This window comes from Babylonia areolata, chromosome 7, assembly GCF_041734735.1.
Source record: "Babylonia areolata isolate BAREFJ2019XMU chromosome 7, ASM4173473v1, whole genome shotgun sequence".
Lineage (NCBI taxonomy): Eukaryota > Metazoa > Mollusca > Gastropoda > Neogastropoda > Buccinidae > Babylonia > Babylonia areolata.
Genome location: NC_134882.1, coordinates 9,093,552 through 9,107,503, shown reverse-complemented (window position 1 = coordinate 9,107,503; position 13,952 = coordinate 9,093,552).

The following is a 13,952-nucleotide window of genomic DNA, read 5'->3' as shown; positions in this document are numbered from 1 at the left end:
CAAGTATGTTACTGGAAATGTAAATTGTATGGCATCATCCCGCGTGTTTTTCTTTCTTTATCTTTTTTGTTTGTTTGTTTGTTTTCTCTTCTTCTTCTTCTTTCTTTATTTCTTTTATTTTTTTAAGATTATTCATATATTTTTGTATCATGTTATTCGCCACACACATCTTTTATTAATGTCGAAAATAAAGGCTCTCTGACAGAAACTGTTGTTGTTGTTGTTTTTTTTTTTTTTTTTATCTTCTTTTTTTTATGATTCTATCGAATTTTATCCAATGCTATTTTGTTTCGTTTCTTTTTCATTCGTGTTTTGTTTATTTTTGTTTATTATTTCATTTAATTTCATTCTATTTTTGTTACGTTTTGCGTGCTCCAATTGGCGGCGATCAAAAGCTGCCTCGGCGTTGTATGTGGCTGAGTTTTGAATACGTGAATGAACAACGCCGTGACAGTTTTCTGTGTTTCTATTCAACATTGATGAAACAAGATATCATTTGTCTGTTTGTCTTTGTCTTTGTAGTGTATTCTTTTCATTCTACACATTCTTTTTTTTTTTTTCTTCTTCTTCTTCTTCTACTTCTTTTTTTTTTTCGTAGGAACGGCTACCGGAGAGAGTATGTTTTGTATATGTTTGTTTGTTGTTGTTTTTTTGTTTTGTTTTTTGTTTTTGTTTGTTGTTGTTTTTGTTGTTTTGGGGGTGTTGTTGTTGTTGTTGTTGTTTTTGTTGTTTTGGGGGTGTTGTTGTTGTTGTTATTGTTTTTTGTTTTTTTTTTGGGGGGGGTTGTTGTTATTGTTGTTTGTGTGAACAGTTATTTTGTTTTGTTTCATTTTATATTTCAGTTTAGCTATTTTGTTTCTATCGTGTATGTTGTTGTTGTTGTTTTGTTGTTGTTGTTGTTGTTTTGAGGTTTTTTCAGTCGTTAAATAGAAACAGTTTCCGAAAGAAACCTCTTTATCTTTCAAGTTTTCTGTGTTTTTTGTTTGTGTGTGTGTGTGTGTGTGTGTGTGTGTGTGTGTGTGTGTGTGTGTGTGTGTGTGTGTGTGTGTATGTGTGTGTGTGTGTGTTGTTTTTTTTCATTCAACATCAACGAAAAGTAGATCTCTTTGTCTTTGTATATGTAATGCATTCTCACAATTATCTCTTTCTCCACATTTATTTTCCTTCATAGGAACTGTTATCGAACGAGAAATGTTATTTTATTTTATTTCACTTTATTTCAGTTCACCTATTTTGTTTCCTCTGTGTGTGTGTGTTTGTGTGTGTGTGTGTGTGTGTGTGTGTGTGTGTGTGTGTGTGTGTGTGTGTGTGTGTGTGTGTGTGTGCGTGTGTGTGTGTGTGTGTTTTCATTGGTTAGACAGAAAATGTAACCGAAAGAAACCACTTTATTTTTCATTAAGCTATAATACCTTCTACGTTTTCTTCGTCAAACTTTGCACGCAACATTTCCAAGCAAATGATGTGAGATTTTTTTTATATACCACATGGATGTGTGTGTGTGTGTGTGTGTGTGTGTGTGTGTGTGTGTGTGTGTGTGTGTGTGTGTGTGTGTGTGTGTGTGTGTGTGTGTGTGTGATCTGTTGCAATCATAACCTTTAACATGAACATTTCTGTATGTCTTCTTTTTATGTGCGAAAATATACTCCATCTGGAAGATGCTGGCACACACAAAAGACTGAATTTCATAAAGAGTTTGGTTGTTAGTTGGAATGATATTGTACCTGTAAAGGTTAAGAGATTGAAATTCAAGCAAAATAAAGAAAATAACAGAAAGGAAATTAATAACAAAAAGACGAAAATGGAAGAATGGAGGGAAAAAAAAAAAAAAAAACAAAGAGAGGAATGGGGAGAATGAAAATGAAATAGATCACAAAAAAGACTCAGCAAAATGAGAGAGAAAGAAAGGATGAAGGACATAACGAAAAGAAAAGAAAGAAAGAAAGAAGCCATAAGACTCACGACTGGTTTATTGTCTAAACCCAAGTGCAGATACTCACTGCTCGAACGAAAGAAAGAAAGAAAGGAAGAAAGAGATAGAAAAAAAAAAAGAAATGTACAGAAATTCATTGTTCGAAAGGAAGACAGGAAGAAGGAAAGAAAGGAATATACATATTTTCACTGTTCGAAAGAAAAAAAAAGAAAGAAAGAAAGACGCAAAACTTTTTTTCTTTTCGGGGGGTGGGGGAGGGTTGTTGTTGTTGTTTTTGTGTATTTCAGCAGCCCCGTGATCTGCAGAGTTTCAATGACACTGATCCTACACCGCTCATTTCGAGTCCCCCATACACAGCCACAACCGGGTTCGTCTTGTCACAGTCTCATTATCGACAGTCGACAGGGAACTATCGATGTTAGGTCGCCAGGAGGCCACTACACCAGAGGAGACCCTGCACTGCTGCCGAGTTACTTCGGTGGTGTTAAGTTGTGCCCGTTCTGATTAAACGTACTCAGGACACCAGCTACTAAAGCCCACCACCCCACCCCATCCCCTACAGGAAGGTTTGAAGAAAGAAGGAAAGATAGAAAAGATTACTAATATATCTTTCTTCTTTTTTTTTTTAGCTGCCCCATCATCTGCACCGTTTTAATGGCATTGATCCCACGTCGCTCATTCCGAGTCTCCCTAACACAGCCACCCCTGGGTTCGTCTGTCGCTGTCCCAGCGTCGGAAGTCCACAGGGAACTATTGGTGTGATGTTAGGATTGCCAGGAGGCCACACACCAGAGGAGACCCTGCACTGCTGCCGAGTTACTACGGTGGTGTTCAGTGGTGCCCGTTCTGATTTAGCGTACTCAGGACACCAGCTACTAAGTTTCCCTACTGACGACAACAATCACTTAGTCGCGGAGACAGACTGGGTGAGCGTCTCTCCCCAGAGAGGAGGAGACTGCCACCACGTCCTTCCTACGACAGGTCCCCTCCCCCCCTCCCCCCCACCCCGGCCCGGCCTCTTGCCCCCCCCACCCCCCCCACCCCCCGCCGCCCCCTCCCCCCCATACATTTGCCGATACTGAAGACCTTGATAGGACTTGGACAACCCAAGCTCGGTAGTGTGTATGGGGGGGGGGGGGGGTGAGAGGGCCGGGGGGGGGGGGGGCGGAATCGAGGTCACTACAAGACTCAAAACTAGTTTATTATCTTTTCCGAGCTACAGAAAGTCACTGCCAGAACGACAGAAAGAAAGAAAGAAAGAAAGAAAAAGAAACGATTGTCGACACGAAACTGTTTTCGATAACTTTTTTTTTTTTCAGGATTCTTTAGACACGGAATGCAACTTTAGCAGTGTAACTACGTTATCGACCGAATTCTAAAGTTCTCAAAGCAAAAAAAAAACAGAAAGTCATTGATTGATATTATTTCCGAAACATCAGTACTTATCCCCCCCCCATCCTACCCTCACAACTCCACCCTCCCCCCCACCCACGCCCCCCACACCTCGCTCCCCTCCTCCTCCAACCCACATGTTTTCTCCTTCCCATTCCCTGCTTCTCCTTTATTATATCATTGATTGAAACTCTGGAACCATGCACAACTGATGACAGAGCAAAGCATACTGAAAGATTTCAACTGTTCTATCGTCCCCATCATGAAAATAATGGTGGGTTATTTTTTCCCCCGTGATCTCGTCTTTCTAAGCTATCATTATAACGACGTCGTTGGTACTTCAACCTCCTGAAGTTCCTCATTCTGGGAGTTCGGTTCATTGTAATTATAAAGGTAACGAAACATTTTTTTCTTTTCCTTTTTTTTAATTATTTTTTCCTTTTTTTTCTTCTTATTCTTTCTTATTTTTTTTTTATTCCTAGTCCTAAGAACTGATTTTTTACCAGAATGAAGATGGAAGATGGTGGTGCATTTGTTTTTTTCTTGGAAGGTCCTCATTCTAACAATCCTCTTCTTATAATAAAGAGAGTGCTGTTTCAAGTTGTGATCCATCTCATTCTGAGTGTCCTGCTGATACACGAGAGGGGGTTTTATTCAGTCTGATTGTTGGGGGGGGGGGGGGGTCTTTTTTTTTCTTTTTTCTTTTTTTTTTGGGGGGGGGGGAGGGGTGTGGTTGTTGTTGTTGTTGTTTGTTTGTTTCTTTGTTGTTGTTTTTCTCGTCGTCCTCACCAAGGGGAAAAGTTAATAAAGTGCTTTGATGGACCAGTCTCGTTTCATCCTTTCCCCTCTCTCTGTCTGCCTGCCTTTCTCTTTCTCTCTGTCTCTCTGTCTCTCTCTCTCTCTCTTTCTCTCGCTCTCTCTGTCTCTTTTTCTATCTCTCACTTACACTCTCTCTTTCTCTCTATCTTCTCTCTCTCTCTTTCTCTGTCTCTCTCTCTACCCCCTCTCTCTCTCCCTCTCCTTCTCCCTTTCACTCTCTTTCTCTCTTATCTTGTACCCTGATCTAGTAAAATGATATATGGCTGTCCCGACCGATAAATCATTCTGTTGTAGCTTGAGGTCCGAAGGAGCAGACGAAGGGTGTGGTGAGATGATCTACGCTTTTCTTTTTCTGTTTGCTTGTGTGTGTGTGTGTGTGTGTGTGTGTGTGTGTGTGTGTGTGTGTGTGTGTGTGTGTGTGTGTGTGTGTGTGTGTGTGTGTGTGTCTGTGTGTCTGTGTGTGTCTGTGTCTGTGTCTGTGTGCCTGTGTGTGTGTGTTTGTGTGTGTGTGCCTTGGTGTCTGTATGTGTTTGTGTGTGTGTGTGTGTGTGTGTGTGTGTGTGTGTGTGTGCGTGCGTGTGTGTTTGTGTGTGTGTGCCTGTGTGTCTCTATGTCTCTGTGTGTTTGTGTGTGTGTGCCTGTGTGTCTTTGTGTGTCTGTGTGTGTGTGTGTGTGTGTGTGTGTGCGTGCGTGTGAGTGCGCGCGCGTTTTCTTTTCTTTCTTTTTTCTTCTTTTTTTTTCTTTTTTTTTTGTTTTTGTCAAATTCCTGATTTATCAGCAGAGCTGAGACCAAGTGAACGGACAGCCAGGAGGTCGAGGACGAGAAAGCCCCGGGTCCCGAATTGGATTGGATTCACCCCCATCGACATTTCCACCACCCCCTTGACCCCCCAACCACCCCTCCCCACCCCCTACTACCCCCCACCACCACCACCACCACCCCTACCCCCACCCCACCCCACCCTTTACAACACTTTGAGTGGTGGTCTGGATGCTAGCCTTTCAGATCAGATCAAAGGGAACAGAGAGTAAAGAGTAGCTGACTCCCCTGACATAAAGCCTGAGCAAAAATGTAGATGGTGGTGGCTTAGTGGTTACTGCGAAGCGAGAGAATCTGAGCACACAGGTTCGAATCTCACACTCGCCAGTAGTTTCTATATTAAAAAAAAAAAAAAAAACCTCCCTCCTTTCCTCCTTCCCTTCCTCCCTCCCTTCCTCCCTCCCTCCCTTCCTCCCTCCTAAAAGACGGTATTTGGTGGTCTGGACGCTAGTCATTGTGTGTGGCATGCCCTGACACCGACACGTCAAAAGCATCCACATCGGTAACAAAAAACGGATGTCCCTAAGCAGAATGATGTGTTAACTCACTCAGTACGGCCAGTCCTCTCTTCTCCTCTACACAGACCCCTCGAATGTCCAGTGGGTGTCTGAATGACCCAACCTTTAGCTTCCGTCGTCAGAATTGTGGTATTCTTTGTCAACATTCACCTCTTCAGTATAAGAGCCTTCCGCTTGCAATATTTTGATGATGGTAATTGGGGTGAAACGCTGTTAACGTCGTCTCTTTCGCCGTTCGTATGGAGAGGGTTTAAGAAAAATCCACGTTGATGGGAATGCATACAACACAATACAACAGAACACAGTTGTTGTTTTTTTAACACAGTGCAATACGATACAATACAATACATGTAGTATAATACAATACAATACAACAGTACAATACTGTACAACAACGCCCAATAAATATAATACAATGCAAAGCAATGCAAAACAAAACATATAGAACAAATACAATACAATACAATACAATACAACAGTAGAATACTGCACAACAAAGCCCAATAAACCTAATACCATGCGAAGCAATGCAATACAAAACATGTTGTACAATTCAATACAATACAACAGTACAGTACCGTACGACACAGCACAATAAGTACAATACAATGCAATACAATACAACACAATACATTGCTATGTAATATTCTGCTCAAAGGCGCCAAGTTGTGCGAGGCCAACAGGACTGCTGCAGCTGTTCAGAAGAGGCAGGCCAGAAAGTCACGGGCAAACAAGCTCCCTGACAATGGTATGCCTGTCTTTGTCTGCCCCAACTGTCAGCGAACATTTCGTGCGCAGATTGGACTATTCAGCCATCTGCGCATTCACAGATAGATTCATGAGCATCCTCCCCCCACCCTCCACCCCCACCCCACCACCACCCTCCCCCCCATCCCCCAGCTGGATGACAACGATGGTCATCATCGATCTCGATGGACACACCACCACCAATATTCTGCTAGAGCAAGAGATACACATGAAGTGGGGCAACAGTGTGACGATGCGGTATCCTCGTGGAGAGTAGACCCCCCACCCCCCCACCCAAGCATCTCCCCCGCCCCCTCGCCCCCCAGAGAGAGAGAGAGAGAGAGAGAGAGAGAGAGAGAGAGACTTTTTAAAGACAAAACAAACTTGTCAGACAGAAATTACATGGTGTTTCCTCTCTCTCTCCTCTCTCTCTCCCTCTCTCTCTCTTGGATGATCTCCCTTGGAACAAGATGGAGGCTGTTCTCAGTGCTGCTGTGATTCGGCTTATTTTTTGTGAATCTTTAAGATCACGTCTGAATCACTGAGTTATAAGTGCTCAATTCATGTTCGTAGATGTATGTGGAATATATCTGTGTAAGTTTGAAGGTGGAAACTTTTCTTCAACTCAAGAAATCACAGCTTTCTGTATTCCTGACTGTGTGAACACTGTGATTCTTGTTATGGTGACCAAAAAACCACAGCTCACCTGTGTCTGTGTCTGTGTCTGTGCCTGAGTCTGTGTCTGTGTCTAGTGGAAGCATTTAAAATCTGAAGCAAGTAATGCTCCCTTCGTGTATGATCAGTGGCGGTGATCTGTAGGAGTCCTTGCTTTCAGTGGATTTACGTGCTTTCAGTGGATTTATGTGTTTTCAGTGGATTTATATGTTGTGATAAAGCCATAGTGATTCATGTGTTTCTAAACACCCGACGAGGTCCGGCACTGTGACAGACTTCACCAGCATGTGTGACTGTAAGTACTGTGTTTTGTTTTAATTCATACACATGGCAGACACCGATACTGACTCATGTGATACGAAACTCAAACCTACAAGAGATTATATTCAGAAACGTTTTACGTGTGACAAAGATGAACTGGCTGTTTGGAGAAACTGTCTCTTTTACCGGTACTGTGCAATCCAAGAGGACGAAATAACTGTTCAGTGCAGTGACTACGATAACAACGGGACTATTCTAACTCCATCATCGATTCTTACTACTGTACCTCCGTCACCAACTATTTCTAAGTCTGTTCTTCGTATTTTCCATAAATCGACAAAATGTATAACAATAACATTTTATTTTACACATGGCTCTGGTGGAACTTTACTTTGTCAAGGAATGAACTGTCCATCTTGGGATAAAGAAGAATGTGAAATTTTAAAAACACTTGTGCTTGGTTTTCTAAGGGACCATAATGTTTATGAATTGTCAAACTCACTTTTATGCACACCACTGTCATTCATAAGTTCTTTCTCCGGCCTTCCTCATTTGTCACCTCCTGTGACGGACTTGACTGTAATGACCATGGAAAATGTTTCCTCTACAGACAAAGGTTTCCCTTCATCACCCCATCAGTCCCAACTCTTGAGCAATCCTACTTCAAAAACACAAGACAATGTGGTTATCCTCCCCCCAACCCCACCTGTGGCCCCCACCCACCGTTCTGAACTGAGTGACCAAACTCCCCCCCAAAAGACCACCCCTGTTGGGAAAAGAACCAGGAGTCAAGTTCGACGTTCTCTGTGCCACTCGTCACACGCCCGCGCTGCTCCCAGTCCACTACCGGAATTAAAAAGGAGAATGTTACAATTAGAAAAAACAGTGAACTCTCTTACTCCAAGTGAGGATTTAACTCAAAACACAGTTACTTGCTTGATCAATGATGCAATGACTGTTGTGAAAAATGAATTCCGTGTTTGTATTTCAAAAAAAGTTGATGTCCTCAATACAGAAATTGAAAAATTAAAATCAGTTGTTTCAGATCTTGAAAGCAAAAACAAAGAACTCATCAAAGAAAATCATTCAATTAAATCCCAGTTGGGTTCTCTCCAATCAGAACTGAACAGAAAGAAATACAATCCAGTCAACCAAGCAACAGTTGATACTCAGACCCCAACTGACCATGTATGTCAACATAAAAATGTTACTTCCCAAACTGATGCTGAAATTCAAACTGAAAATCACATACTCTTTACTCAAGGTTCAGAAACCGAAACACAAAATAGTGACGCAAAACCCATCAACACAGATAAACAGTCACACAGTGATCGTTCCGTCAATGATGGTCAGAAAGGAAATCCAGCAAATAATGCAGACTGTTTACCCCATGACAATGTCACAATCCACGAAGACATTTCTACTTTCAATTCCTTTGCTGTTCTCGATGATATCAATGATAATGACAAAGAACAAATTCATTTCACAGAGTCCCAACAATCAAAACAAATATTAACAAACAAACAGAAGAACCCATCAGAAAGTGTTTCAAACCCCTCTACCAGAGATGTTTTGGACCGTATGACTGTTCCTGAAAAGGCAACAATGCTGCTTCTTGGGGACTCTGTCATACGCTTCATTAACCCCAAGAGACTGGCCCCTCGTGGAGAAAGCATGTTTAAACTTTGTGTTCCAGGAATGTCTATTGATGACCTTCATCACTGGCTTTCTTCCGTACCAGTCTCACCCAACATAAAGGATGTGATCATCCATGTTGGTGTGAACTCTTGTCCCGCAGGTCCAGTATCCCCAGAAACATGGAATGAACTTTTTATTCTATGTTCTAAAACCTTCCCCCACGCACGTGTAGCTTTCAGCTCCATTTTGCCTGCCAGAGGGAATCATCATTTCAATAATGTCATAACGCCCTCAAACCTAAATCTAAAAGAAATATGTAAAAACCACAATATTGCTTTTATTGATAATTTTCTTCCTTTTGCGTCAGACACAGGTCTGTACAGCAGTATAAAACACACGAATACCAGAGGAACAGCAAGACTTGCTGAAAATCTCAAAACCCTGTGGCAAAGAGGATCCCACAGAGAAATCAAAGGTCCCATAAAAACATATACCAATAGCAGATCAGACTCTCCTCTGAATTCGTTTCCACTTGTCTCACCCCCGTCCTACCCCCAGAGAGTACCAAATTCTAGGGAATACTACAACTCCTTACCATTCAAACAAAACCAAGAGCGTCGTCCTGTTGGTCTGATATCAGAACATGCACCCCCACCCATGCAATCTTCTTACCATTTTCCACCTCTCATTCCAAAATCACAAAGAGATGAACCCCCGTTTTCCATGCCTCCCAAACACCCTCATCAGTTTCAATATTACAATCACCCAAATCAAAATATCACCACCTCATACAACAGTAACCATGGAGCTAATATCCGTCCAAACATCTCCCAGAGACAAGACACGGGAAATCCTGCAATGCCTGTGAATTATGACGCATACACTGACGAACTATTTAAAATGGCATCAAAAATATTGTCATTCCAACAACACTTCCACCCCCACTATTATGGTACACCTGTGTGAGTTTTCTCATCAACATAGCCCTGATGATTATGACCTTAGTGGTCGGCAGGGGTATAAACAACATAGATTGATTTGATTTCTCATCAATACCATCTGTCTAACTGGGTGTTGTTATACTAAAATATAAATTCATATATACATATAATATATTCATATATTTATATATTAATAGCATTCCGGTATACAAATGTACATGTACAATTATGTGAATCATGCGTGTGATATGTATAGTTCTGCGAATGTTCACACGCTCGTGCAGCAAGTGCGTGGGTGCGGTAAGTGCACATTCGCGTGAACGTTCATGCGTGTGTGTGTGTGTGTGTGTGTGTGTGTGTGTGTGTGTGTGTGTGTTGCGGACACACTCGTGATCTTGTAATGCACATGAGGTTGTCATAGTTTGCCGGACCAAAACTATATTCAGCGCAAATTACGTGAGTTGTGCGGACGCAGTAAATATTATTGACCTTATTACTTGCTATATTTGAATTGTATTCTATGTGACTTCTTATTTGATGACGGTGAAAACTTGGATGTATAATTGACCTAATTACTTGGTGTATTCGACTATATTCTATGTGACTTGTTATTTGATAGGTTGTTTAATCAGTGGTTAAGCATTTTGCACACTGTGTACTTTTGGAGGTGCCCTTTGGTACTTCTTGTGTCTTTTTTTCTCCTTTCCATTGTACCATTGTATCATAACATTAATAGTCATCTTTGATACTGTTGTATTCACTTTTTCTGTTCCATGACTAAAACACTCAACACTTGGCCGATATCTGATGGTTTTAAAGTAGGTTTTCTGAATATTAATCATATCATCAACAAACTCGCTGATGTATCCCATGTCCTTTCAAACTCCGGAAAACAGTTTCACATATTCGGATTTGCTGAATCAAGACTAACAGACCATATACAAGACTCTGATTTACTACTACCAGGCTATTGTATTATTCGTAATGATCCGAAATGTTCTAGAGAAACAGGCCTTGTTGTATATGTTCAGCAAAACATTAACTTTAAACGAATTGAATCACTCGAAAATTATCAAGTTGAATCTGTATGGATCGAAATATGCTTTAAGAAATCAAAACCTATCCTTCTCGGCTTTATCTATAGAAATCCAGCTGAACATGTAGATTGGATAGACAAGTTTATGTTGATGATGGAAGAAGCTTCTTTGTCTTCAAGTGAAATAATACTATTAGGTGACTTTAATATTGACTTACTCAAATCAAACAAACACTGGACAAAACTTTATGAATCATTTCACCTAACGCAGTTAATTGACATACCTACGAGAGTTACTGCAACGTCAAAAACACTTATAGATCATATATACGCTTCATCTACAAACTCCATAACAGAAGTATGTTCCCCAACGTTTGGCTGCAGTGACCATTCCCCTATATGTTTCACATGGTCCAAACGAGGTGTAAAAATTCCTGCAAATAGACATAAAACCGTTTGCCATAGAGATTTTAGACAATTTGATAAGGATTTATTCCTACAGAACTTGATACATTCTAATATGTCAGCTGTTTATCAGTTCTCTAATCCTGAAGAAGCACTGGAGGTTTGGTATCACAATTTTCTTAATGTATATGATAAACATGCTCCATTCATAACAAAACGTGTCAAAAGCTATCCTAAACAGCCGTGGATGACTAAAACCATTGATGATAAGATTAAGGAAAGAGATTCGTCTCTCTCAGAAGGTAAGAAAGATGAATTCAGAAAACAACGTAATCTTGTAAATGCTTTGAAACGTTCAGAAAAAAAGAATTATTTTCAAGAACTTATTTCCACAAAATCCAATAATAAATTGATTTGGAAAGCAATAAATCAGTTAAATAATAAACATAATATCACGCAATCCACAACAACTAACGACATATCAGCAGAAAACCTAAATACACATTTTTGTAATGTAGCTAACTCAACAGTAGGAACTAACATGTCATCCCTTAATTCACTTGATATTCTCGAAACCTTTTGTAACACTAAAAATATTTCATCACACCTTGATATCCCTCTTATGGATGTACATGAAGTTTACTATGCTCTTTCCCACTTAAAACAAACAGGTTCGAAAGGTATTGATGGTATAGATGGAAAGATATTAAAACTCTGTGCTCCTATAATTGCCGAAACACTTACTTATGTCTATAACCAATGTATCACAAAAAAGATAATTCCTAAATCTTTTAAAGTCGCGAAAGTAGTACCCATTTTTAAGTCAGGAGACCGTACAGACCCTTCCAATTACAGACCAATTTCAATTTTATCAATATTGTCAAAACCTTTAGAAAAACACATTAACAAACATATCCTTAATCACTTCAATCACTACAAATTATTTCATCCAAATCAGTCTGGTTTCAGGTCCAAGCACTCCTGTCATACAGCACTCACTAACTTAGTCGAACAATGGCTCACAAATATAAACAATAATGAAATTACTGGTGTTCTCATGGTGGATTTTATGAAGGCATTTGATGTGATAGACCACACTCTTCTTTTGAAAAAACTAAAATTATATGGCTTTTCTGGAAATACACTTGACCTCATATCTTCATTTCTATCAGACAGAAGACAAATTGTATCTATGAATGAATCTCAATCCTCTTTACAGTCTATCTATTACGGAGTTCCTCAAGGTTCAATTCTTGGTCCAATATTGTTTTCTGTTTATATAAATGATTTGCCTCTATTTATTAATGCATTATGTGAGATGTTTGCAGACGATACAACAATACATACAAATCACACTACAATAGACAAAGTGCACTATGCTCTACAACAAAGCATTAATGATATAGTTAGATGGTCCAATTTAAATCACATGCGTCTCCATCCAAAAAAAACGAAATGTCTCATACTCACCACCAGACAGAAACGCCAAAATTTTTCACACAACCTTCCACCCTTTTCCATTAATGGTCATCCAATAGAAGAAGTTGATAATCATAAAATTCTTGGAGTCACCATTGATAACAACTTATCTTGGTCCAGTCATATAATGTCATTATGCAAAACCCTATCCAAAAAGATTTATCAGCTTTCCAGAATTAAACATTTTCTTGATTTGCATTGTAGAAAATTATTCTTTTTTGCTTATATTGAATCACATATTAACTATGCGTCAACACTCTGGGATTCAGCTAGCGATAATATACTAAAACCTTTACTAAGTCTGCATAGACGAGCTCTTAAATTAATCCTCCTGAAATCTTCATCACTGACTGCTGACGACTACAGACATTTAGATATTCTTCCCCTAAAGCTTAAACTTGAATACAACAAAGCAGTTTTTATTTTTAAAATCATGTCTAATTATGCTCCATCTTTGAGAGATAGATTTCCCACCACGCTAGTCCGCCAGACCAACAAGATTAAGATCCCCATTCCAAGAGTAGATCTGTTTAAATCCAGTCTCATTTATTCAGGAGGCTGTTTATGGAACAATATTTCATCCAATCTTAATGTTCAGAAAAGCATTCAAGAATTCAAAAAACATTACCATACACGCCTTATGGACAATTATGTCAACAATCCTACTTAACTTGACTTTATCTTATTGAATACGCATATATAGTTTAATTGTATGTCTAACCGCTATCGCACTACTTAATGATATACAACCACAATCAATGTCCTGAATACTTTTTTTTTTTGGGGGGGGGGGGGGGGGGGGGGGGGGGGGGGGGGGCAGGGGGGGGAGGCTTGGGAGGGGCTGTGTGGTTTTTTTGTTGTTGGTTTTTTGGTTTTTTTTGTTGTTTTCTTGTTCTTTTTTTTTCTTTTTTCTTTTTTTTTTTCTTTTTTTTTTTTGGGGGGGGGGGGGAGGGGGTGCATGGTTTGATCTTTTTCCTTCATGATATGATGATGTTTGTATCATGATTATGTAGATGTACATGTTTATTATGTAGATGTTTAAATGTGAATGTGAATGTCATGTCTTTATTTCTTCATCTCTTTGCTACTTTGTGGATGTTTTGATTCATTTTCATTTTCCATTTGCCCTGAGGGCTGGATGAAAAAAAGCACATGTATGCTTATTCCACTTCCCTCAATAAAAAACTTCGTTCGTTCGTTCGTTCGTTCGTTCGTTCGTTCGTTCGTTCTCTCTCTCTCTCTCTCTCTCTTAGAAAACTGGTCGATAATTATATCTCAGTTTGTTCGTCTG